Source organism: Heterodontus francisci, chromosome 8 (assembly GCF_036365525.1).
Source record: "Heterodontus francisci isolate sHetFra1 chromosome 8, sHetFra1.hap1, whole genome shotgun sequence".
In the NCBI taxonomy this organism is placed as follows: domain Eukaryota; kingdom Metazoa; phylum Chordata; class Chondrichthyes; order Heterodontiformes; family Heterodontidae; genus Heterodontus; species Heterodontus francisci.
This window is the reverse complement of record NC_090378.1, coordinates 40100440-40123468: the sequence shown is the minus strand read 5'-3', so window position 1 is coordinate 40123468 and position 23029 is coordinate 40100440. Positions and strand designations below refer to the sequence as shown.

The window sequence follows — 23029 nt, the reverse complement described above, 5'->3', positions numbered from 1 at the left end:
CCACCAGGAACTTTTCCAGGCGAGGTTGATGAACAGTCCATTTGGGTAGGCGCTCAAAGAAATTCAACTGTAGAAGGCTTCACATAGGTCTTCCATCAGGTGTGTAACAATAGGTGTCAGTTCTCACACACATTTGATGCAAAAGTCCTTTTTATTTTAAAACATGCAAAGTTTCTGCAAGCATTTAAGATGTCTTCAAAATTATAGGAGGCAACAGTACCACTTCATACAAGCTTTTGCTTTTCCAGAGCAGGGATTCTTTAAAGAGAGGTAATAGCGTTCTGGTTTTTCTTCTGAACTCCTGGCAGGTCCATCTCAAATTCCAACTGCCTACTTTAATCTAAACCCACTGGCTTTTTCTAAGCAAGTCTCATGCTAAGTCATAAATTCTCTCTTGTCATAACAAACGGTAGCTCACCCAGAGCTTACCCTCTGTGGTTTACTTGAAATCACCTGGTTTTCAGTATTTGCTTACTGGTCAAAACCAGGAAGCTCTTGTTGACCTTGCTTTTTTTTTTAAAAGCATCCATAAAGTTTAGGCATCTCCAGATGTTTCAACGTCCATGAAATTGTTTTTTTAGTTTTAAAAAATATATATTCCCAAATTTCAGCAAAAAATATGGATTCTCGTAACACTATGCCAAGCTGTTGCTTGACTAGTCTGTGGGACAGCTCTCCTGACCTGGACACAAGTCCCAGGATGTTAGTGAGGAGGACTTTGCAGACGCAGCTGGGAATTAAGGGCCTTTGTAGTTTCTGGTGAACCATCCAGTTTTATTCTTATTTGACTTTTCTGTAGTACAAACAAAACAACAAAGAAGAACAGTACAGCACAGGAACAGGCCATTCGGCCCTCCAAACCTGCGCCGATCTTGATACCTGTCTAAACTAAAACCTCTGCACTTCCGGGGACCGTATCCCTCTATTCCCATCCTATTCACATATTTGTCACGATGCCTCTTAAACGTCGCTATCGTACCTGCTTCCACCACCTCCCCTGGCAGCAAGTTCCAGGCACTCACCACCCTCTGTGTAAAGAACTTGCCTCGCGCATCCCCTCTAACCTTTGCCCCTCACACCTTAAACCTATGTCCCCTAGTAACTGACTCTTCCACCCTGGGAAAAAGCTTCTGACTATCCACTCTGTCCATGCCACTCATAATTTTGTAAACCTCTATCATGTCGCCCCTCCACCTCCGTCGTTCCAGTGAAAACAATCCGAGTTTATCCAACCTCTCCTCATAGTTAATGCCCTCCAGACCAGGCAACATCCTGGTAAACCTCTTCTGTACCCTCTCCAAAGCCTCCAAGTCCTTCTGGTAGTGTGGCAACCAGAATTGCACGCAATATTCGAAGTGTGGCCTAACTAAGGTTCTGTTCAACTGCAGCATGACTTGCCAATTTTTATACTCTATGCCCCGATCGGTGAAGGCAAGCATGCCGTATGCCTTCTTGACTACCTTATCCACCTGCGTTGCCACTTTCAGTGACCTGTGGACCTGTACGCCCAGATCTCTCTGCCAATCAATACTCCTAAGGGTTCTGCCATTTACTGTATACTTCCCACCTGTATTAGATCTTCCAAAATGAATTACCTCACATTTGTCCAGATTAAACTCCATCTGCCATTTTTCCGCCCAATTCTCCAACCGATCTATATCCTGTGACAATCCTCATCACTATCCACAACTCCACCAACCTTTATGCCGTCCGCAAATTTACCAATCAGACCAGCTGATACAACTGAGTGGATTGTTCAGCTATTTCAGAAGGCCATTAAAAGTTCATCAACATGGCTATGAGGCTGGAATCACATAGACCAGACTGAGTAAGGACAGCAGATTTCAATCCCTAAAGGACATTAGTGAGTCAGATGGGCTTTTACAGCAATCCAGTAGTTTCATCATCACTAAGACTTAGGGTTTGAACTCATATCTCTGGAGCATCAATCCAGGTTTCTGGATTACTAGTCCAGTAACATTACCACTATGCTGCTGTTCCCCTAAATTACCTAGTGTTCATTGCCAATTATAGATGGCTGTTCGCTAGAAGCGTAGACAGTATCAGTGGGTGGGGAATGCACTTGCAAAATATTGTGCCTGATATTTCTCAGTGTAATTTATTTCAAAAGCACAGTCATGTGTCAATATAGAGCCATGGAAGATTACAACACAGAAAGAGACCATTCAGCTGTGCCAGCTCTTTGCTCGAGCAATTAAAACTAATTCCACTGCGCTGCTTTCTCCCCACGGCCATGTATATTTTGCCTGCTTCAAATAATTATCCAATTTTTCCTAAAAGATGCAAGAGTTTCTGCCTCAACCACGCCCGATCAACCTTCGTCACTATAAATTTGTACTACATTTTTAAGTGTAAATTGGCTATCTAAACTCGTCACACTGGTGAGGTAAAATTGTTGTTTAATGCCTTTCTTAAGGTTTTTACCAAATGCCTCAGCTGGTTCCAAAAATCTGGCCTTTAAGTGAATATTTACTACCTTACAACAGTGGAGAAAGCTTTCAATCATTAGTGCGCCTTCTGAACATTTGTTATTTACAGAATTTCCCAACATCAGCAGCAGCAGCGGAGGGAGGGGAGGAAGGAAGGGTTCCTTCGTCCTCTGAGGATTTGCAACATTCTTTGATTATTTCCCGCCCCCCCCCCCCCAAAAAGAAACTGGAGACTGAATCGCCAAAGTTTTTATTTGAAGCACACAATTAAATTATATCAATATATTACAACTGTTTTTTCTGTTGTGAACTCCTCACAGAAAAAACATAGCATGCACAGCAACAACTGTTATTGCCCGAGAGAATGCATGTGGAAACAGGAGCAGCTGTTACTGTGCATTACTACTTGTTGTTTCGAAAAAAATGATAGTCTATGGAGTAAGGTACAGCTGTGACAGTAGCATTCACTTGATGAAAATGGAAGATTGTTCACATATGTCCTTGGGACATTTTACTGCATTAAAGATGCTACAGAAATGCAAGTTAGTTGTTGTTTTTAAAGTCACTCCTTAAAATCTGCCTCTTCGACCAAGCTTTTGGCCACCTGTCCCAATATCTCTCTGTGACTTGGTGTGAAGTGCCTTAGGACGTTTCACTACATTAAAAGGTGCTACATAAATGCAAGTTGTTGCTGTTGTGTTATTGTTTTCTCAGCGAACAATCTTAGGCTGACTGGTAAGTTGAATGAAGGGTTCTTTATTGCAAAGTAACAGATTTACAAGGGAGGTCCATAATACACGTGCTGACTGTAAACTAACACTACTCCAACTGCTCTATCGCATGCTGGTTGACATCACTTCCTGTGATGATGCAGACTATACTGAAGTAGTTAAAGTGATATCTCAACATCACCCTTTCCTTAAATGGAAATGTCAGAAATTATAAACTATGTACATAATGAAACAGGACAGTCATGAACAATATTTACACATGTATTGACTCTTATGTCCATTAATTAAGTGTCTCTGAAACGTAAAGGTGGTCTACTGACTCAACTGGATCTTGTAACTGGGGAGCATAAATTGGGAACAGATGTTCTCAGGGAAATGCACGACAGAAATGTGGAGGTTGTTTAGGGAGCACGCTGCGACTGCTGGATAGGTTTGTCCCGATGAGGCAGGGAAGGGATGGTAGGGTGAAGGAACCTTGGATGGCAAGAGATGTGGAACAGCTAGTCAAGAGGAAGAAGGAAGCTTACTTAAGGTTGAGGAAGCAAGGATCAGACAGGGCTCTAGAGGGTTACAAGGTAGCCAGGAAGGAACTGAAGAATGGACTTAGGAGAGCTAGAAGGGGGCATGAAAAAGTCTTGGCGGGTAGGATTAAGGAAAATCCCAAGGCGTTCCTCACTTATGTGAGGAACAAGAGGATGGCCAGAGTGAGGGTAGGGCCGATCAGGGATAGTGGAGGAAACGTGCCTGGAGGCGGAGGAGGTAGGGGAGGTCCTAAATGAATACTTGGCTTCAGTATTCACTAGTGAGAGGGACCTGGTCATTTGTGAGGACAGCGTGGAACAGGCTGATATGCTCGAACAGGTTGAGGTTAAGAGGGAGGATGTGCTGGAAATTTTGAATGATATGAGGACAGATAAGTCCCCGGGGCCAGACGGGATATACCCAAGGATATTACGGGAAGCGAGGGAAGAGATTGCTGCGCCTTTGGCGATGATCTTTGCATCTTCATTGTCCACTGGAGTAATACCGGATGATTGGAGGGTGGCAAATGTTGTTCCCTTGTTCAAGAAAGGAAATAGGGATAACCCTGGGAATTATAGACCAGTCAGTCTTACGTCGGTAGTGGGCAAATTATTGGAGAGGATTCTGAGAGACAGGATTTATGATTATTTGGAAAGGCATGGTTTGATTAGAGACAGTCAGCATGGCTTTGTGAGGGGCAGGTCATGCCTCACAAGCCTTATTGAATTCTTTGAAGATGTGACAAAACACATTGATGAAGGAAGAGCAGTGGATGTGGTGTATACGGATTTTAGCAAGGCATTTGATAAGGTTCCCCATGGTAGGCTCATTCAGAAAGTAAGGAGGCATGGGATTCAGGGAAAGCTGGCTGTCTGGATACAAAATTGGCTGGCCCATAGAAGTCAGAGGGTGGTAGCAGATGGAAAGTATTCAGCATGGAGCTCGGTGACCAGTGGTGTTCCACAAGGATCTGTTCTGGGACCTCTGCTCTTTGTGATTTTTATAAATGACTTGGATGAGGATGTGGAAGGCTGGGTTAGCAAGTTTGCCGATGACACAAAGGTTGTTGGAGTTGTGGATAGTGTGGAAGGCTGTTCTCGGTTGCAACAGGACATTGACAGAATGCAGAGCTGGGCTGAGAAGTGGCAGATGGTGTTCAACCTGGAAAAGTGTGAAGTGATTCATTTTGGAAGGTCGAATTTGAATGCAGAATACATGCTTAAAGACAGGATTCTTGGTAGTATGGAGGAACAGAGGGATCTTAGGGTCCATGTCCATAGATCGCTCAAAGTTGCCACCCAAGTTGATAGGGTTGTTAAGAAGGCGTATGGTGTGTTGGCTTTCATTAACAGGGGGATTGAGTTTAAGAGCCGCGAGGTTATGCTGCAGCTCCATAAGGCCCTGGTTCGACCACACTTGGAATATTGTGTTCAGTTCTGGTCGCCTCATTGTAGGAAGGATGTGGAAGCTTTAGAGAGGGTGCAGAGGAGATTTACCAGGATGCTGCCTGGACTGGAGGGCATGTCCTACGAAGAAAGCTTGAGGGAGCTAGGGCTTTTCTCATTGGAGTGTAGAAGGATGAGAGGTGACTTGATAGAGGGGTACAAGATGATGAGAGGCATAGATAGAGTGGATAGCCAGAGACTTTTTCCCAGGGTGGAAAGGGCTATCACCAGGGGGCATAATTTTAAGGTGATTGGAGGAAGGCTTTGGGGAGATGTCAGAGGTAGGTTCTTTACACAGAGAGTGGTGGGTGCGTGGAATGCGCTGCCAGCGGTGGTAGTAGAAGCAGATACATTAGGGGCATTTAAGCGACTCTTGGATAGGTACATGGATGATAGTAGAATGAAGGGTAGGTAGTTAGTTTGATCTTAGAGTAGGTTAAATGTTCGGCACAACATCGTGGGCCGAAGGGCCTGTACTGTGCTGTACTGTTCTATGTTACTGTGCAGCTTTGTTGGGAACCAGAATTGTCTATATTTTTTTGTCTTGACTTGTATGTGTGTACTGACAATCATCCTGTGCTTCAGCGTTATACCTGTCACTTTTTTAAGTTACATTCTTAGGACTCGAATGTGAATATGTTCTTGATGCAATAGGATTGTCAGGCACAATGTTGTTTGCTAATTTTCTCAGTTGGCATCTGTTTCTTCTTAATATCACTCCATTTGGGGTGGTTATTTCACATGATCTTGGCTCATTGCAGATTTTGGACACTTCCACAGGGACACGTCTTCTCCTGTGGATGGATCACTCTGACCTTCTGTCCGACCTGTAAAGGTGGTAATTCCATGCTCGAATGCTTATCGTGTGCCACTTTCATCTTTTCCTGCTTCGCCAATAGTTTGGCTTGGATTGACAAAGATTTCATTAAATGATGACGTGGAAGAGTTGTCTTGACTTGCCTTCCAAACATGATTTCTACAGGTGATGGTAATCCTTTTGTCAAGGAGTGTTGCCCTTAAGTATAACATAGCTCTGAGGAGATCTTGGTTAATTTCTCTGCACTTCACTATCAATGACTTGACTGTACGTACCATTCTTCTGCTAAGCCTTTTGACCTGGGGTATTGCGGGGATGACGTTACATGATTCACAGCCCATTTTGCACACTTGTTGAAATGGCTTGCCGGTGTATTGTGAGCCACCTCTTTCAGGGAACCGAATAAGCTAAAGATTGCACTCATAGTGTTTGCTACCGATGGGCTTGATGCGTCCCTCAAATGAATGATGATGGGGATCTCGGAGAAGTAGTCGGTTATCAGTAGATTATCGTCACCTATGACGGAGAACAAGTCAGTGGCTATCCTTGACCAACTATACGACAGAGCATCGTGAGGATAAAGTGGCTCTTTATGTTGGCTTGGTTTATGCTCTTGGCATGCATCACACTCTTCACTGCTCGCTCAATGTCACTGTTGATTTCTGGCCAATAGAACTGTCTGACATGCAAGTATTCTGGACTTCTTAATGCCCATGTGACCTTGATGCAACTGTGAAGGAATGTCGAGATGAAGCCTTTGTGGAATTAACACTTCTCTTCCTTTAAAAATAACACCATCGGATAATCCAAACTCATCTCGATATGGTCAAAAAACTCTGATGTCTGTGGGAACCTCTTGTATTGTGTCAGGCCATCCCTTGATAATAAGCTGCCATCATGCCTTTAGAACAAAATCTTTGGCAGTCTCTTTCAGTAGCTTTTCACATTTCCTCTACCCAAAATGCATCTGGTCTATCTGGTGTACATCTTCCAGTTCTATGTCGCTTTAATCTGCTTAGTGTGTCAGATGTAATCATAAGGTGTCCAGGCTTATATCTAACCTCGCAGTCGTACCCTTGCACATTGATGAATAGACTTTGTAGTTGAGGTGGTGCACTGGTGAATGGTTTTTGCCAAATCATCACCAACAGTTTGTGATCTGTCTTGACTAGAAAATGTTTGCCAAAAAAATGTGCATGAAATCTTGTAATACCACATACCAGTGCTAGTGTTTCCCATTCTATATTTGAATAGTTGGCCTTTGTGGGCAACAGATTACTGGAACCAAAAGCAATTGGTTTACCATCTTGTAACATACATGCTCTAAGACCTTTTTGCGAAGCATTTACCTCAAGTGTGGTCTCTTTCTTCAGATCATAATACTGCAAACACATACTTCTGTGAACAGTGACTGCTTTAGCAAATTGAATGCATGTTGATGATCCTCGTGCCACAGGAATGGCATGTCCTTCTTGATGAGTTCACGTAGAGATGATGCCGTCTCATAAAAATTTGAGATATACGGAGCTAAAGAGTTGAATAAACCTAAATGTCTCTGTAAATATTCCTTGTCTTACAGACGAGGCATGGACTGAAAATCCTCTGTCTTACTGGACTAGGCATCTGTAATGCAGACACACCCACAAACATTTTCAGTGATATGATCTGTTGAAATTGGTTTGTCAGTAAGCCAAGACCTAACAGCTAAAACAGTATCTTCCAAATGGAGTTCTGAAAGTTGTTAGCTCCTGTGAACCTTCAGAGAGATGGACCGACCAGTATCTGTGTTGTGTATTTAGCTTCGAGAAGAATTTGGTTCTCACAAACCTTTGTTTTAACTTTTCCAAAGTAGGGATTTTATGACGACATCTTTTCAATGCTCAGTTTAACCTTCCAGGGCCTAGACATACTCTAAATATGCCATCTTTTTTGATCACAGCAATAATAGGGATGCATCAATCTGTGTGTTGCTGAACATACAGAATAATTCCTTGCCATGCCTTAATCTCTAGCTCAGCTTTCAGCTGATCTTGTGGATTGTCACAATTTGGAGTTCACTACATGCTGGTAGTCCTGTTACCGCTGGACCACTGGTGTCAACAAGGTAGAAGACTTGTAGTGACCATGCAGAAATTCCATAACTGCACTCCAATGTTAGTGCTCCCTTGCAACTGACTACTAATCCACTGTACGCAGCAAACCACTGTACACAGCGAGTCTTACTCTTGAAGTACGTAGCATGGCTTTCAATCTTGCCAGGTACATATTCTTTTAGTGCCCTCAGCGGCAGAATGTTTGTACTTACCCCTGTATCGACCTTTATTCGCAGCTTGTACTTGGCACTCTTTTCTGGGCATATGATGTTGATTGTAGTGAATGCTCCCTGTTGTGTAACTGCATCCATCTGGTGTCCAACTGTTACCCTCTGGAAGGCTTGTCCACCTTTGGTGCCTTCTTTGTCGTCAGGGTCCTTGTCTATCTCATGGACATGCTTGCGTTTAAACTGGCATTTGGCAAATTCATTCCTGTTTTTCCCACTAGGCAGTATCTGTTTCTTCTTGAGCTGTGGCTTGCTGTGGCTATGGCCACTTCTTAAATGCCAGACCATTTGCACAGTCTTGCCCAATGTCCCTTTTTACCACACACCTTCCAGGTAAGCCTGTAAGCAGGGCAATTTCTTGGCTGGTGCATCAGACTGCACTTGCCACACACCTTGCCCTCTCCAGGTTGCTTGGTTACATTGCCTATGGTTGTTGCTCCACATGCTTGTATACACTGCCTAACTGCAGCTATGGCTTCATACTTCCTGCCTTCCTTCAGGAGACTTTTGGCGTCATAATCTTTTTCTTTGTCCAACAGGTCTTTTTGAAATGCCTCTATCGGGGTAGACGGAATCACTAGCTCCATTATCCTTTCAGATAATTCTGCATCTGAAAAATCACAGACTTTTTGTTTCTCACGACATCTGCTAACAAATTGATCGATGGTTTCTTTGGACTGCTGTCTGCATGCTATCAGTTCCAGACGATGGATCCGAAAATTAACCTTGATCTTCAGCTGATCTTCTGATGTAGTCCAAAGTTTTGCTGGGTCCTCCTGGTCTGCTTCAGACAGTCCAAAGATGTTGATGCAATGGAGTCCTTCGTTACCAATCACAATTTTTATCTTGATAGCTTGCTTGTCAAGCTCTGTGACAGCAAGATCCAAAAGTACAATTCCATGTGCTGCTTGAAGAGTTGGAACCACGTGGAGGAGATCCTGAACTTTCCAGTTCATCATACAAGCATATGAATTAGGAGCAGGAGTAAGCCACTCGGCCCTTCGAGCCTGCTCCGTCATTCAATACATTCATGGCTGAGCATTTCCACCTATCCCCGATAACATTCCACCCTTTGCTTATCAAGAATCTATCTCTGCCTTAAATATATTCAAAGACTCTGCTTCCACCACCTTTTGAGGAAGAGAATTCCAAAGACTCACGACCCTCTGAGAGAAAAAATTTCTCCTCATCTCTGTCTTAAATAGGCAACCCCTTATTTTTAAACAGTGAACCCTAGTTCCAGATTCTCCCACAAGGGGAAACATCCTTTCCACATCCACCCTGTCAAGACCCCTCAGGATCTTATATGCTTCAATCAAGTTGCCTCCTACTCTTCTAAATTCCAGCAGATACAAGCCTAGCCCATCCAATCTTTCCTCATAAGACAACCCGCCCATTCCAGGTATGAGTCTAGTAAACCTTCTCTGTACTGCCTCCAACATATTTACATCCTTCCTTAAATAAGGAGACCAGTACTGTACACAGTACTCCAGATGTGGTCTCACCAATGCCCTGTATAGCTGAAGCATAACCTCCCTACTTTTGTATTCAATTCCCCTCGTGATAAACGATAACATGCTATTTGCTTTCCTAATTACGTGCTGTACCTGCATACTAACCTTTTGCAATTCATGCAGTAGGACACCCATCTGCATCTCAGAGCTCTGCAATCGCTCACCATTTAGATAACATGCTTCTTTTTTCTTCTTCCTGCCAAAGTGGGTAATTGCGCACTTTCCCACATTATACTCCATTTGACAGGTCTTTGCCCACTCACTTAACCTACTATATCCCTTCGTAGCCCCCTTATGTCCTCTTCACTAGTTACTTTCCTACCTATCTTTGTGTCATCAGCAAATTTAGCAACCATACCTTCAGTCCCTTCATCCAAGTCATTTATATAGATTGTAAAAAGTTGAGGCCCCAGCACAGATCCCTGTGGCACACCACTTGTTACATCTTGCCAACCAGAAAATGACCCATTTATGCCTACTCTGTTTCCTGTTAGCTAGCCAATCTTCTATCCATGCCAATATGTTACCCCCTACACCATGAGCTTTTATTTTCTGCAATAACCTTTGATGTGGCACCTTATCAAATGCCTTCTGGAAATCTAAGTACAATACATCCACCGGTTCCCCTCTATCCACAGCACATGTAACTCCCTCAAAGAACTCCAATAAATTGGTTAAACATGATGTCCCTTTCACAAAACCATGTTGACTCTGCCTGATTAACTTGAATTTTTCTAAATGCCCTGCTATAACGTCTTTAATAATAGCTTTTAACATTTTCCCTAAGACAGATGTTAAGCTAACTGGCCTGTAGTTTCCAGCTTTCAGTTTCCCTTCCTTTTTGAATAAAGGAGTTACTTTTGCTATTTTCCAATCTAACAGAACCTTTCCTGAATCGAGGGAATTTTGGAAAACTAAAACTAATGCACCGACTATCTCACTAGCCACTTCTTTTAACACCCTAGAATGAAGTCTATCAGGACCCGGGGACTTGTCAGCCCGCAGCTCCAACAATTTGTTCAGTACCACTTCCCTGGTGATTATAATTTTCTCGAGTTCCTCCCTCCCTTCCATTTCCTGACTTACAGCTAATACTGGGATGTTACTTGTATCCTCAGTAGTGAAGACCAATGCAAAATATCTGTTCAGTTCATCCGCCATCTCTTTATTATCCATTATTAATTCCCCAGACACACTTTCTATAGGACCAACGCTCACTTTTTAAACTCTGGATGGGCATTTGGTGGTCATGGCACCAAATTTCTTGACTGCAAGAAATCTTTGCTGGAGCTTTCCCCTTTAATGGCTTCCTTTTATTTTTAAAACTTTCAGGTCTGCTGTTCCTGTGGTGACGGGCCTGACCCAGGCCCTGAGCTCTGTCTGTAGCGTGGGCTTTCAGCCTGCAATCAGGGAGACTCTGCCCACGAAGCTCTTCTGGCAGGAAACCATGACGTGTAATGGCAATGCCACTCTGCAGGCCCAACTTGAACTGACTGTTCACGAGCCCGATTCTGCCCGCTTACTGCCTTTTCTGCCTGCCACCATTTAAACAAACAACCCTCTTTGCTAGTGCTGTTGGGGAGGGTTTAAACTAAATTGGCAGGGGGTTGGGATCCTAAGAGGGAGGTCAGATTGGAGGGAAGCAAAACTGGTAACAGGAAGTCATGAAGTGCGAAGCGAAATTGGAAGGCAGATGAGGCAAAAGCAAACATCAAATAGGATCAGAATGAGGAATAATGTTAAGACAAACTTTAGGGCACTCTATCTGAATGCATGCAGCATTCGCAACAAGGTAGATGATTTGAAGACACAAATAGAGGCAAATGGGTATGACCTCATTGTCATTACGGAAATGTGGTTACAGGGTGACCAGGAACTGAATAAGGGATATTCGTCATTTAGAAGGGATAGGCGGAGGGGAAAACGAGGTGGGGTAGCACTGTTAATAAGGGACAATATGAGTACATTAATGAGAGAGGATCTTAGGTCAAAGGAGCAAGATGTAGAATCAGTTTGGGTGGAGCTAAGGAACAGCAATTGGCAGCAAACATTGGTGGGAGTTCTTTATCGGCCACCAAACTGTAGTGGTAATGTTGGGCATGGTATAAATCAGGAAATTAGAGCTGCATGCAGCATGGGCAATACAGTAATAATGGGCGACTTCAAGTTACATATAGATTGGGCAAACCTAATTAGCACTAATGCTGTGGAGGATGAATTCCTGGAGTGTGTACAAGATGGGTTTCCAGAGCAGTATGTTGAAGATCAGGCTATTTTGGATTTAGTATTATGCAATGAGAAAGGGCTAATTTACAACCTTGCTGTAAAGGAGCCATTAGGAAATAGTGACCACAATATGAAAGAATTCTACATTAAGTTTGAAACAGATATAGTTTATTCTGAAACTAAGGTCTTAAATCTGAACAAAGGAAACTATGAGGGTATGAAGGGCAAGTTGGCTATGGTGGATTGGGAAAATACATTAAAAGATTTGATATTAGACAGGCAGGCAATGGCTAGTATTTAAAGAAGTATTACATGATTTACAACATATATACATTCCTCTAAGACACAAAAACCCGACAGGAAAGGTGAATCAACCGTGGCTAATGAAAGAAGTTAAGGATTGCATTAAGTCAAAGGAAGTTGCTTATAAGGTTGCCATAAAAAGTGGTAAGCCTGAGGATTGGGAACAATTTAGAGTCCAACAAAGGAGGACCAAGAAACTGATCAAGAACGAGAAAAGAGATTATGAATCTAAGCTAGATAGAAATATAAAGGCAGACTGTAAAAGCTTCTTTAGGTATGTGAAAAGGAAACGATTAGCAAGGACGAATGTGGGTCCATTGCAGGTGGAGACAAGAGAGTTTGTGGTGGAGAATGAGGAACTGGCGGAGAGACTGAACAATTCCTTTGTGTCTGTCTTCACAGAGAAAGAGGCAGAAAATCTCCCACAAAGGTCGCGCATGGTAGGCTGGTCCAGAAGGTTCAAACACATGGGATCCAGGGTGAGCTAGCAAATTTGGATACAAAATTGACTTGGTGATAGGAGGCAGAGGGTGGTAGTGGAGGGTTGTTTTTCAGATTGGAGGCCGGTGACCAGTGGTGTGCCGCAGGGATCGGTGCTGGGCCCTCTGTTGTTTGTCATATATATTAATGACTTGGATGTGAATGTAAGGGGCATGATTAGTAAGTTTGCAGATGACACCAAAATTGGTGGTATAGTGGACAGTGAAGAAGGTTGGCTAAGGTTACAACAGGATATAGATCAACTGGGAAAGTGGGCAAGGGAGTGGCAAATGGAAATTAATGCAGACAAGTGTGAAGTGGTGCATTTTGGGAAGTTAAACCATGGCAGGACATATACAGTGAATGGCAAGGCCCTGGGGAGTGTTCTTGAGCAGAGAGACCTTGGGGTACAAGTACATAGTTCCCTGAAAGTGGCAACACAGGTAGACGGTGGTGAAGAAGGCGTATGGCATGCTTGCCTTCATCAGCTGAGGCATTGAGTACAAGAGTTGGGACGTCATGTTACAGTTGTACATAACGTTGCTTAGGCCGCATTTGGAGTGCTGTGTGCATTTCTGGGTCGCCGCACTACAGGAAAGATTTGATTAAGCTAGAGAGGGTGCAGAAAAGATTCACAAGGATGTTGCCTGGTTTGGAGGGCTTGAGTTATAAAGAGAGATTGGTTAGGCTGGGTCTGTTTTCCCTAGAGCGAAGGAGGCTGAGAGGAGACATGATAGAGGTATATAAAATTATGACAGGCATAGATAGGGTAGATAGCCAAAGTCTGTTTCCCATGGTCGGGGTGACTAAAACTAGAGGGCATAGATTTAAGGTGAGAGGGAGGAGGTTTAAAGGGGATCAAAGGGGTAAATTTTTCACACAAAGAATAGTGGGTATCTGGGATGAGCTGCCTGAGGAGGTGGTGGAGGCAGGAACAGTAGCAACATTTAAGAGGCATCTGGACAGGTACTTGAATGAGCAAGGCATAGAGGGATATGGAATTAATGCAGGCAGGTGGGATTAGTATAGATAGGCATTATGGTTGGCATGGACGCGGTGGGCCGAAGGGCCTGTTTCTATGCTGTATGACTCTATGACTCTAAATGCTAGGGAACCAAGGGACTTGTAATAATGAGGAACTGAGAGCAATTAGTATCAATGAAGAGGTAGTACTTGAAAAGTTAATTGGATTAACAGTTGATAAATCCCCTGGAACAGATGAGCTACATCCCAGAGTATTGAAGGAAGTGGTTATAGAGATAGTAGATGCATTGGTGGTTATCTTTCAAAATTCTACAGATTCTGGAAGGGTACCTTCAGACTGGAAAGTAGCAAATGTAACCCCACTATTTAAGAGCGAGAGAGAAAACTGAGAACTACAGACCTGTTAATTTGATGTCAGTTGTAGGGAAAATGTTCGAATCTATTATAAAAGATGAGATAACTGGTGTCACAGAACTATTTTTTTCTCGTCTGTTTAAAAACAGTGTACCTTTAAGACAGAGAGAGACGTTTCTTAGATTCTTTGAGAACAGTGCCACAGCCAGCCTGTTCCCTAAGTAACAGCAGGAGATGTGCTGTAATGTTTTAATTTTGACTGTGTGCAGGGACTGGCTGAAACCAGTCTGATCTGGAGCCCAACAAAGTGTGCTCACTAAAAACTGTCTACATCTTAGCAGAGAAAACCTACATTGAGCTCAGAGTGTGTTTGCCTAAGAAGGAAAATAACCCGGAAAGTACATTTTCATATATAATATAAGAACAAGAAATGCTGGAACCACTCAGCAAGTCTGGCAGCATCTGTGGAAAGAGAAGCAGAGTTAACGTTTCGGGTCAGTGACCCTTCTTCGGAATTTTGCTTTTATTTAAGAACATTTTCATTGTTGGAGGTAGTAAATTCCATTTTACTTCGAAACTCTAAGAAGTTTTTGCTACAGAAGTAACTCTCTCTCTATTGCCTATTTGTGTTTGCTGGAATTCTCAGTGAAGTTTCTGCTGAAGGACTGCCAGTTTGAAAATCCAAATAGACCTGCTGCCATGTTCCTTGTTGAAAGAACTGTGTGACGCCTGCTGCAGCTGGAATACTTTGAATGCCTATCTATTAAAGACTGTTTTGTCAAATTCGTCTGGAGACTTTGAGTGGCATCATCCACCGGGAACATAAACTACCAGGACTTACAACCCAGCCACTTATTTTATTCCTAAGCAACGCCATTTTTAAAACCAGTTGACTGACAGTTTTTGAATGTATGTGTGTGCGCATGGGGGGGTTAGGATGAAGTGGTTCTGTCTTTAGACAGAAGTTTATTTTGATAGTGATTAAGATTTAGTTTATTAATAAATTGTTAATTTGTTGTTGTTTCAAGATACCTGGTTTGGTCTATTTTATTCTGGGGGGTTAATAAAGTGTTTAATTTGGCTGTTTTCTGGTTAGGTGGGAAAACTTTAATATGCTGCGACCTGTGGAGTGATGGGACTGAACTCATAGTGCATTGCTCCCACCTCACTCAAAACACTGGACACTTGGAAAATAATGATATGATTGGGCAGAGTCAACATGGATTTGTGAAAGGGAAATCATGTTTGACAAACCTGTTGGAGTTTGTTTGAGGATGTTACTTATAGCAAAGATAAAGGAGAACCAGTGGATCTAGTGTATTTAGATTTTCAGAAGGCTTTTGATAAGGTTAGTAAACAAAATTAGAGCACATGGGATTGGGGGTAATATACTGCAATGGATTGAGAATTGGTTAACAGACAGAAAGCAGAGAGTAGGAATAAATAGGTCATTCTCAGGATGGCAGGCTGTTACTAGAGGGGTACCGCAAGGATCAGTGTTTGGGTTACAGCTGTTTACAATCTATATATATGACTTGGATATGGAGACCAATTGTAATATTTCCAAATTTGCAGATGACACAAAACTAGGAGGGAGTGTAAGTTGTGTGGAGGATACAAGGAGGCTTCAAGGGGATTTGAACAGGCTAAGTGAATGGGCAAGAACATGGCAGATGGAATATAATATGAATAAGTATGAAGTGATCCACTTTGGCAGATAAAACTAAAAGGCAGAGTATTTCTTAAATGGTGAGAGTGTTGATGTCCAAAGAGACCTGGGTGTCCTTGTTCATGCGTCACTAAAAGCTAGTAAGCAAGTGCAGGAAGCAATTAAGAAGGCAAATAGTATTTTGACCTTCATTGCAAGGGGATTTGAGAACAGGAATAAAGATGTATTGCTTCACAATTGCATAAAGCATTGGTGAGACACACCTGGGGTATTAGGTACAGTTTTGGTCTCCCTATCCATGGAAGGATATACTTGCCACAGAGGGAGTGCAACAGAGGTTCACCAGACTAATCCCTGGGATGGTGGGATTGTTTTATGAGGAGAGATTGCAGAAACTGGGCCTGTACTCTCTGGAGTTTTGAAGAATGAGAGGTGATTGCATTGAAACTTACAAAATTCTTACAGGTCGTGACAGGGTGGATGTGGATAGGATGTTTCCTCTGGCTGGTGAGTCTAGAACAAGGGGACACAGTCTCTGAATAAGGGGCAGGCTATTTAAAACTGAGATGAGGAGGAATTTCTTTACTCAGAGGATGGGGAATCTGTAGAATTATCTACCCCAGAGGGCTGTGGAAGCTCAATCGTTGAGCATGTTCAAGACAGAAATCGATAAATTTCTGAATACTAACTACATCAAGGGATATGGGGATAGTGGAGAAAAATGGCGCAGAGGTAGATGATCAGTCATGATCTGTTTGACTAGGGGAGCAGGCTCAACAGACCAAATGGCCTACTCCTGCTCCTATTTCCTATGATCCCTTCCTGTACTCACGCTCTCCCTGAGCACCAATTTCTGCGGATGGTCGTCGAATGTGACATGCTGCCGTTTTCTCCAAAGATGTGCAGTGTTGTCCAAACCTTAATGGATTCTCACAGGAGAAATCGCCATTCCCAATGTTTTGCTCGAGATCCTGCGTCAAACGCTGTTACTGGTATGCTGAACCTCTCTGCATTACTGCTACTCAGACATGTTCCACTGCCACCATATTGTGTTACTGCCTTCTCAACAATAATGTACCAAATAATCTTAGGCTGAATGGTAAGTTTATTGAAGGGTTCTTTATTGCAATGTAACAGATTTACAAGGGAGCTCTATAATACATGTGCTGACTACTCCAACTGAAGGTCACAGACCTGAAACGTTAACTTTGCTTCTCTCTCCACAGATGCTGCCAGACCTGCTGAGTATTTCCAGCACTTTATGGTTTTATTTCAGATTTCCAGCATCTGCAATATTTTGCTTTTATTTTAGTGCTATATCACATGTTGGTTAACATCACTTCCTGTGTTGGTGTATACTATACTCAAGCAGTAAAAGCAATATCACAACTGTTGCAAAATAGATAAATTTAATCCATTCAATTACCCTTTTGGTCCCCTCCCAATAAACAATAAAGAGATGAAAGGAGTCATCAACACTGCCATCAAGCAACACGTATTCACCATTAACCTGCTAAGTGATACAAAATTCAGGTTTTGTCAGAAGCACTCAGCTCCAGATCTCATCATACCCTTGATCCAAACAAGCTTACAAGAGCTGAATACCAGAGGAGAGGCGAGACTAGCTGCCTTAAACAACAAGGGAGCACAGACCAAACATGTTACTATGCAGCCATAGGGAAAACTGCTATCAATCAAGGTAAAAGAGAAAATCCTCCAGAGGCTGGATTCACACCTGGCACAAAGGAAGACGACTGTGGGTTCCAGAGGCAAGTCATCACAGACAAAGGACAATGTAGAATTTTCTCAAGAAGGGTCCAGGTACTTTATCAATGACCTTCCATCTGTCAAAGACAGAAATGGGGTTGCTCACTGATGATCTGGCAGTGTTTGGCTCATTCAAAACTCATCTGATAATGAAGCAGCCCATGCCAGCTGACAGCGAGACCTGGATAATATTTACCCTTTGGGCTGACAAATGACAAGTAACTTACATGCCACATTCATGATAAATAACACCCATCTCAAACAACAGAAAGCCTAGTCATCGCCGTCTGACTATCCATGGCACCAACATCACAGTTCCCTACCATCAATATCTTGAGGATCACCACTGTCCAGAAGCTGAACTGGGACTGGCTAACAGAGCAGGCTAGAGGCTGGGTACTATGCGAAACGTGGCTCATCTCCTGACCCCCTCCAAGCTTCTCCACCATCTAGAAGGCTCAGATCAGAAATGTGATGAAACACTCACCACTCACCTGGATGGATGCAGTCTCAACACCATCCAGAATAGAGCACGCATTTGATTAGTGTCCCTACCCATGGACTCAATATCCGCCCCATCACCACCAGTACACCATGTCTCCAGTATGCACTCCAGTAGCTCACCAAGGTTAATGCCAAACGGATCAAGGGATATGCAGGTTGCAGGCCGATAGGTAAATTGGCCATTGTAAATTGCCCCTAGTGTGTGTTGGTGGTAGGAGAATGGTGGGGATGTGGTAGGAATATGGGATTAATGTAGGATTAGTATAAATGGGTGGTTGTTGGTCGGCACAGACTCGGTGGGCTGAAGGGCCTGTTTCAGTGCTGTATTTCTCGATAAGTCTATGAATCTATATGGGGAGAAAGCGGGAACAGAGTACTGAATCAGACGATCAGCCATGATCTTTTTTTGAATGGTGGAGCAGGCCCAAAGGGCCAAGTGGCCTACTCCTGCTCCTATTTTCTATGTTTCTATGTTACTGCAACAGCACCTCCCTCCCAGTGACCTCCAGCATCAAGTAGGACAAAAGCAGCAATGGTTTGTGCACACCATCACCTTCAAGTTCCCCATTCAAGTACGCATCATCCTGATACACATCATTATCTACGAGGGCCGAACGAGGGACTGACTGAATAGCTCTGTGGAGAGCCGGCATGGACTTGATGGAACAAATGGCCTCCCGCTGTGCTGTAAATTACTCTGTGACTCTACAAGTCATTTATTGTTATTGGTCAATACCCTAACAATTGTGAGAGCACCAAAATCACAAGGACTGCAGCAGTCAAGTCTACGCTCTCAGGGCAACTAGGTATAGGCAATAACTGCTCCCTTGCCAGCACCATCCACAGCCCAAGATTTTTTTTATGGCAATCGTCACTTTTGGCTGAATATATTCTAGTGGAAAAAATCTCTCAAACGATTTTTGAGCTTAACAATTTATTTTATACATTAAAACTTGAGCATTTTGAGGTAATTTTTGTTAATGGGCATGTTATTATTAAAGACTGTATAAATTGGCAAACTAACTAATGATCCACTCCAGCTGCACACAGAGTGCATATCAAGAAATTGCACACCCCCGCCTACGATTTACCTTCCATTAATTTTAACAAGTAGAACATTTATGCTTAACTGCTTTGGGACAAAAGCATAACGATAGGAACTGGCTGATAATCGAGAGACAGTTGGTACCTGATGTGGGAGTTAGAGCCCAATGCTTCAAAAAGGGCCAACACCATTTTGGATCCCATTTTCCTGGGCGCTCCCCCTCAAAGAAGTTGGACCCTGCTTCCTCCAATACTATAAGACCTTAGCAACCACCAATGCTCCAAAATCCAATTTGGGTCCTGCTGGACCCAAGGATCTCTTTCCTCAGGCTTCACCTCCCTTCCAACCCAGATCTCATGACCATCCTCACATCACAGTGTTCATAAACCCTTGACCATATTCCCAATGCTCCCTGAAATCAGAACTGTCCCAATGTCATCGACCTTGCTGAACTCCCAGTCTAACATCCCAGATCCCTCCACAGCAATTCTAGATCCTAGGACTTTCCTCAAAGTTCCTACAACCGCCCTCTTCAGCGTTCCTGGAACACTAAGACACCCCTCCCAATCCTCCCAGTTCCCAAGAGTTCATCTCAGAATGCTGCTAAACCATGGTACCTCATCCTAGTACTGTCAGATCCTGGACTTCCCCTGTGCTGATAAGTCAGTAGCCACGATAATATTACTTCACATAGCACCCCTGTTCTTATAAAACTCAACTTATCATAAGCAATGACATAGCAGATCTACTAGTAACCAAATAATATTGGAGAAGTCACAAAGCTGCTAGTATTCAAATAACATTGGAGCAGTCACAAAGCACACCTAAACCAAAAGCTGACTAGTGTACCTAAAGGGAAAACACCAGTGTTGGAAATTTAGTATAAAACTACTCCATTCTTTTATTTTGTTCCCAGTGCTCCTACTTGCTGTGACAAATTCATCTTTCTCACGGGCGAGTTCACAAGGCAGCACGCACCCAGCGGAAGGTGAACTGGGGTGTTATTGCAGCTGGATGCAAATACTTAAAAGCTGTTCCACTTCCTTTAAAATTGGTTTGTTATTTACTTCAGTCACAAAATCTTTTGTTAATTGGAGTCTTGACTTCAGTTATCTCGTGACCAATTAAGGACCTTCTGACAGTTTGTTTTTCCTTGGCTTTGTATGATGACTTATGATTATAATCATTGGACGCATCGGTACTGGTCATTTATAACAATGACTAAATTATGGGAGCTATGCGCTGCATGTGTAATTAAATGGGTAGACCCTACCCTGGGATATGCAAACCCTCAATTAAGCAGCTTGTGATCAACAAAGGAAACTAGTGGAGAGGTTGAGATTGCAGTTAAAGGAGGACATCACTAATTTGTTTCCCCCCCGCCCCCCCCACCGAGTTCCTGAACCAATCTGAAAACCTTATCTTTTGTGAAGCGCAAGTTATATGCTATGTTTTCTTTCCCACCACCCAGCCCAAACAGAGGATGAACACCAGAAAGCACTCAGTTACGCTCATCATACCATTCACTTCTTAAACAGAGGTTCAGAAATCTTACAAGTAGAAGATAGTAGTTTAACAGTGGGAGTCCCAAAACCAATACAATGGATTAAGACAATTTTCTTTATGAGGCTTTTCTTTTTAAACACTCTTTTGTTTCAGTTGTATAGCTCCATGTGGGACAACACAATCATTCAACACAGAATCATCACGAATACCACTGAAAGTAATTAAAACTACAGCAAAAACAAAGAAACTTGAGACTGATCAGTTCTCAGCTTAACCATTTGATGATGTGCCATATCGGAGTTAGGGTGAGCGAGGTGGTGGAGAAGCAAGAGACCAAAATGACACCTTCCAGCTGTTTCACTTGAATTGCACTAAGGGGGTCATGACAAAGAATCGCAGCTATTGAGGAATTTGTGTCCCCTCCAACCATGAGGCAGGGGAAGGAAGATTAATTTATGATTTACCTTATCTTTCCTTCACTCCTGCAGCACACTCCATTTAAAACTGAAAAGCACCACACATGGTTTTCACCTCTTACATGTCAAGAGGAAGATTTGACAGTTGCTATGGAAGCTAACATGGTGACTGTGTAAATAAATAAAAACAAAACAACGGCCAGCAGCTCAAGTCTGCAAATTAACGTAATGCCAGCACAGGCATTTGACATGTTCTGATAAAAATATTAATTATAATTGTAAAATATCACACAGTCACCATGTCATCCAAATACAAAATACATCTACTAACAGAAGCCCAAGAATAAAAATAATAAGTAGAACTTGCACCTGTAATGAAAGAAATTAAATAAATTTATTTGCACCCATATATATTTACAGATATAAAAATGGCTGGGAGGAGAAACCAATTAAATTGTTCATTTTTTAAAATAAAATCTATTAGCTGGAAAAGCAATTATAGGTATAAGAAATGTAGCGAAAATGATGGGAAAAATTTATATGTCTAACGTACTGTGGAATGGGACACGGGTACGTGGCTACATGTTCATTGTACTGGTGCAAATATTATAATCAGAAATAACACTCCCAGCGACAGTAAATAAACGAAAATGAATGAAGTAGTATTGTATAAACACAAGTAAAACAGTGAGCTGAATGCAAAAGACATAGTAGCCGAAAAATATATTAACAAATAAATACATTATTGATGCAAAACTGATACCTGAAGCAGACTTAATGGAAATTGAGCTACATTTAACAGGATCAATACTGTCTAAATACTATAGCGAAACACCCCAGTATTAACTCATCGGGCCCTCATAAATATGAGTACGGGAAAGAGGGGAGGAATCCTTAGGGTTGCAATATGTTTCATTCATTTTAATAAATTTTAAAAATCGCATGTGTATATTTATAGACCCACGCATATATTAAAATATAAAACAAACTCACCTGTTTTCCCACTGTAAAATGTAGCACCGATACATCTCCTACCAGAAATAAATCTTCAGTCTTTGTTTGCCTTCACCTCTTCATTGATCAAAATGAACTAAATAGAAATTGCAGCGTGCAAAAAAAAACACCCAGTACAATCATCCGCCGCTAGACGAAGGCACTCAGATAGAAAAGACACAAGGCATTTAGAAAGGAGAGGGTGGGGGGGGGGGCGGGTGGCAGACAAAAGCATGAAAATTAAATCTCACACATCCCACGCAAAAAAAAAGAAATCTTTGCAATAATCCTCTACATTTTGCGGTCGGGGAAAGAGAAGCGAAGGGAACAAAGGGCTATCCAGCAGTAAGATTGGATCTGCGCGGAGCAGAAGCCTAGGTTCGCTCCCGGCGGCTGATTACAATGTTACCATTTGGCTTAGAACTGAGAGATAACTATCCTAAAAAAGGTACGGGGTCCTGCAAGGATCAAACTCAAACTTGCCACCAGGGGGTGCAATGTGTGAAAGATTGCAGAGCTGAGATGCAGAGGGATGTGGGTGTCCGAGTGCAGGAATTGCAAAAGGTTAGTATGCAGGGCCAGCAAGTAATTAGGAAAGCTAATATAACGTTATTGTTTATTGTGAGGGGAATTGAATACAAAAGTAGGGAGGTTATGCTTCAGTTATATGGGGCATTGGTGAGACCACATCTGGAGTTCTCTGTACAGTATTGATCTCTTTATTTAAGGAAGGATGTAAATGCACTGGAAGCAGTTCGGAGAAGGTTTACGAGACTAATATCTGGGATGGGTGGGTTGTCTTATGAGGAAAGGTTGGACAGGCTTGTATTTTGCTTTTATTGTATCCGCTGGAGTTTAGAAGAGTAAGAGACGACTTGATTGAAACATATAAGATCCTGAGAGGTCTTGACAGGGTGGATGTGGAAAGGATGTTTCCCCTTGTGGCAGAATCTAAAACTAGGGGTCACTGTTTAAAAATAAGG

The 23029-nt window shown here is 42.6% G+C and overlaps 1 protein-coding gene across 2 annotated transcripts in view; it reads right to left on the bottom strand.

The window, feature by feature from the left end:
- b4galt2 (UDP-Gal:betaGlcNAc beta 1,4- galactosyltransferase, polypeptide 2) overlaps window positions 1-22456 on the bottom strand; it is a 403368-nt gene extending 380912 nt beyond the window's left edge. For both annotated transcript variants that reach the window (XM_068037000.1, XM_068037001.1), the window contains exon 1: window positions 22047-22456. The gene's annotated coding sequence lies outside the window, so the exon portion shown is untranslated. The remainder of the gene's footprint in view (window positions 1-22046) is intronic.
- Between the last annotated feature and the right edge of the window lie 573 nt (window positions 22457-23029).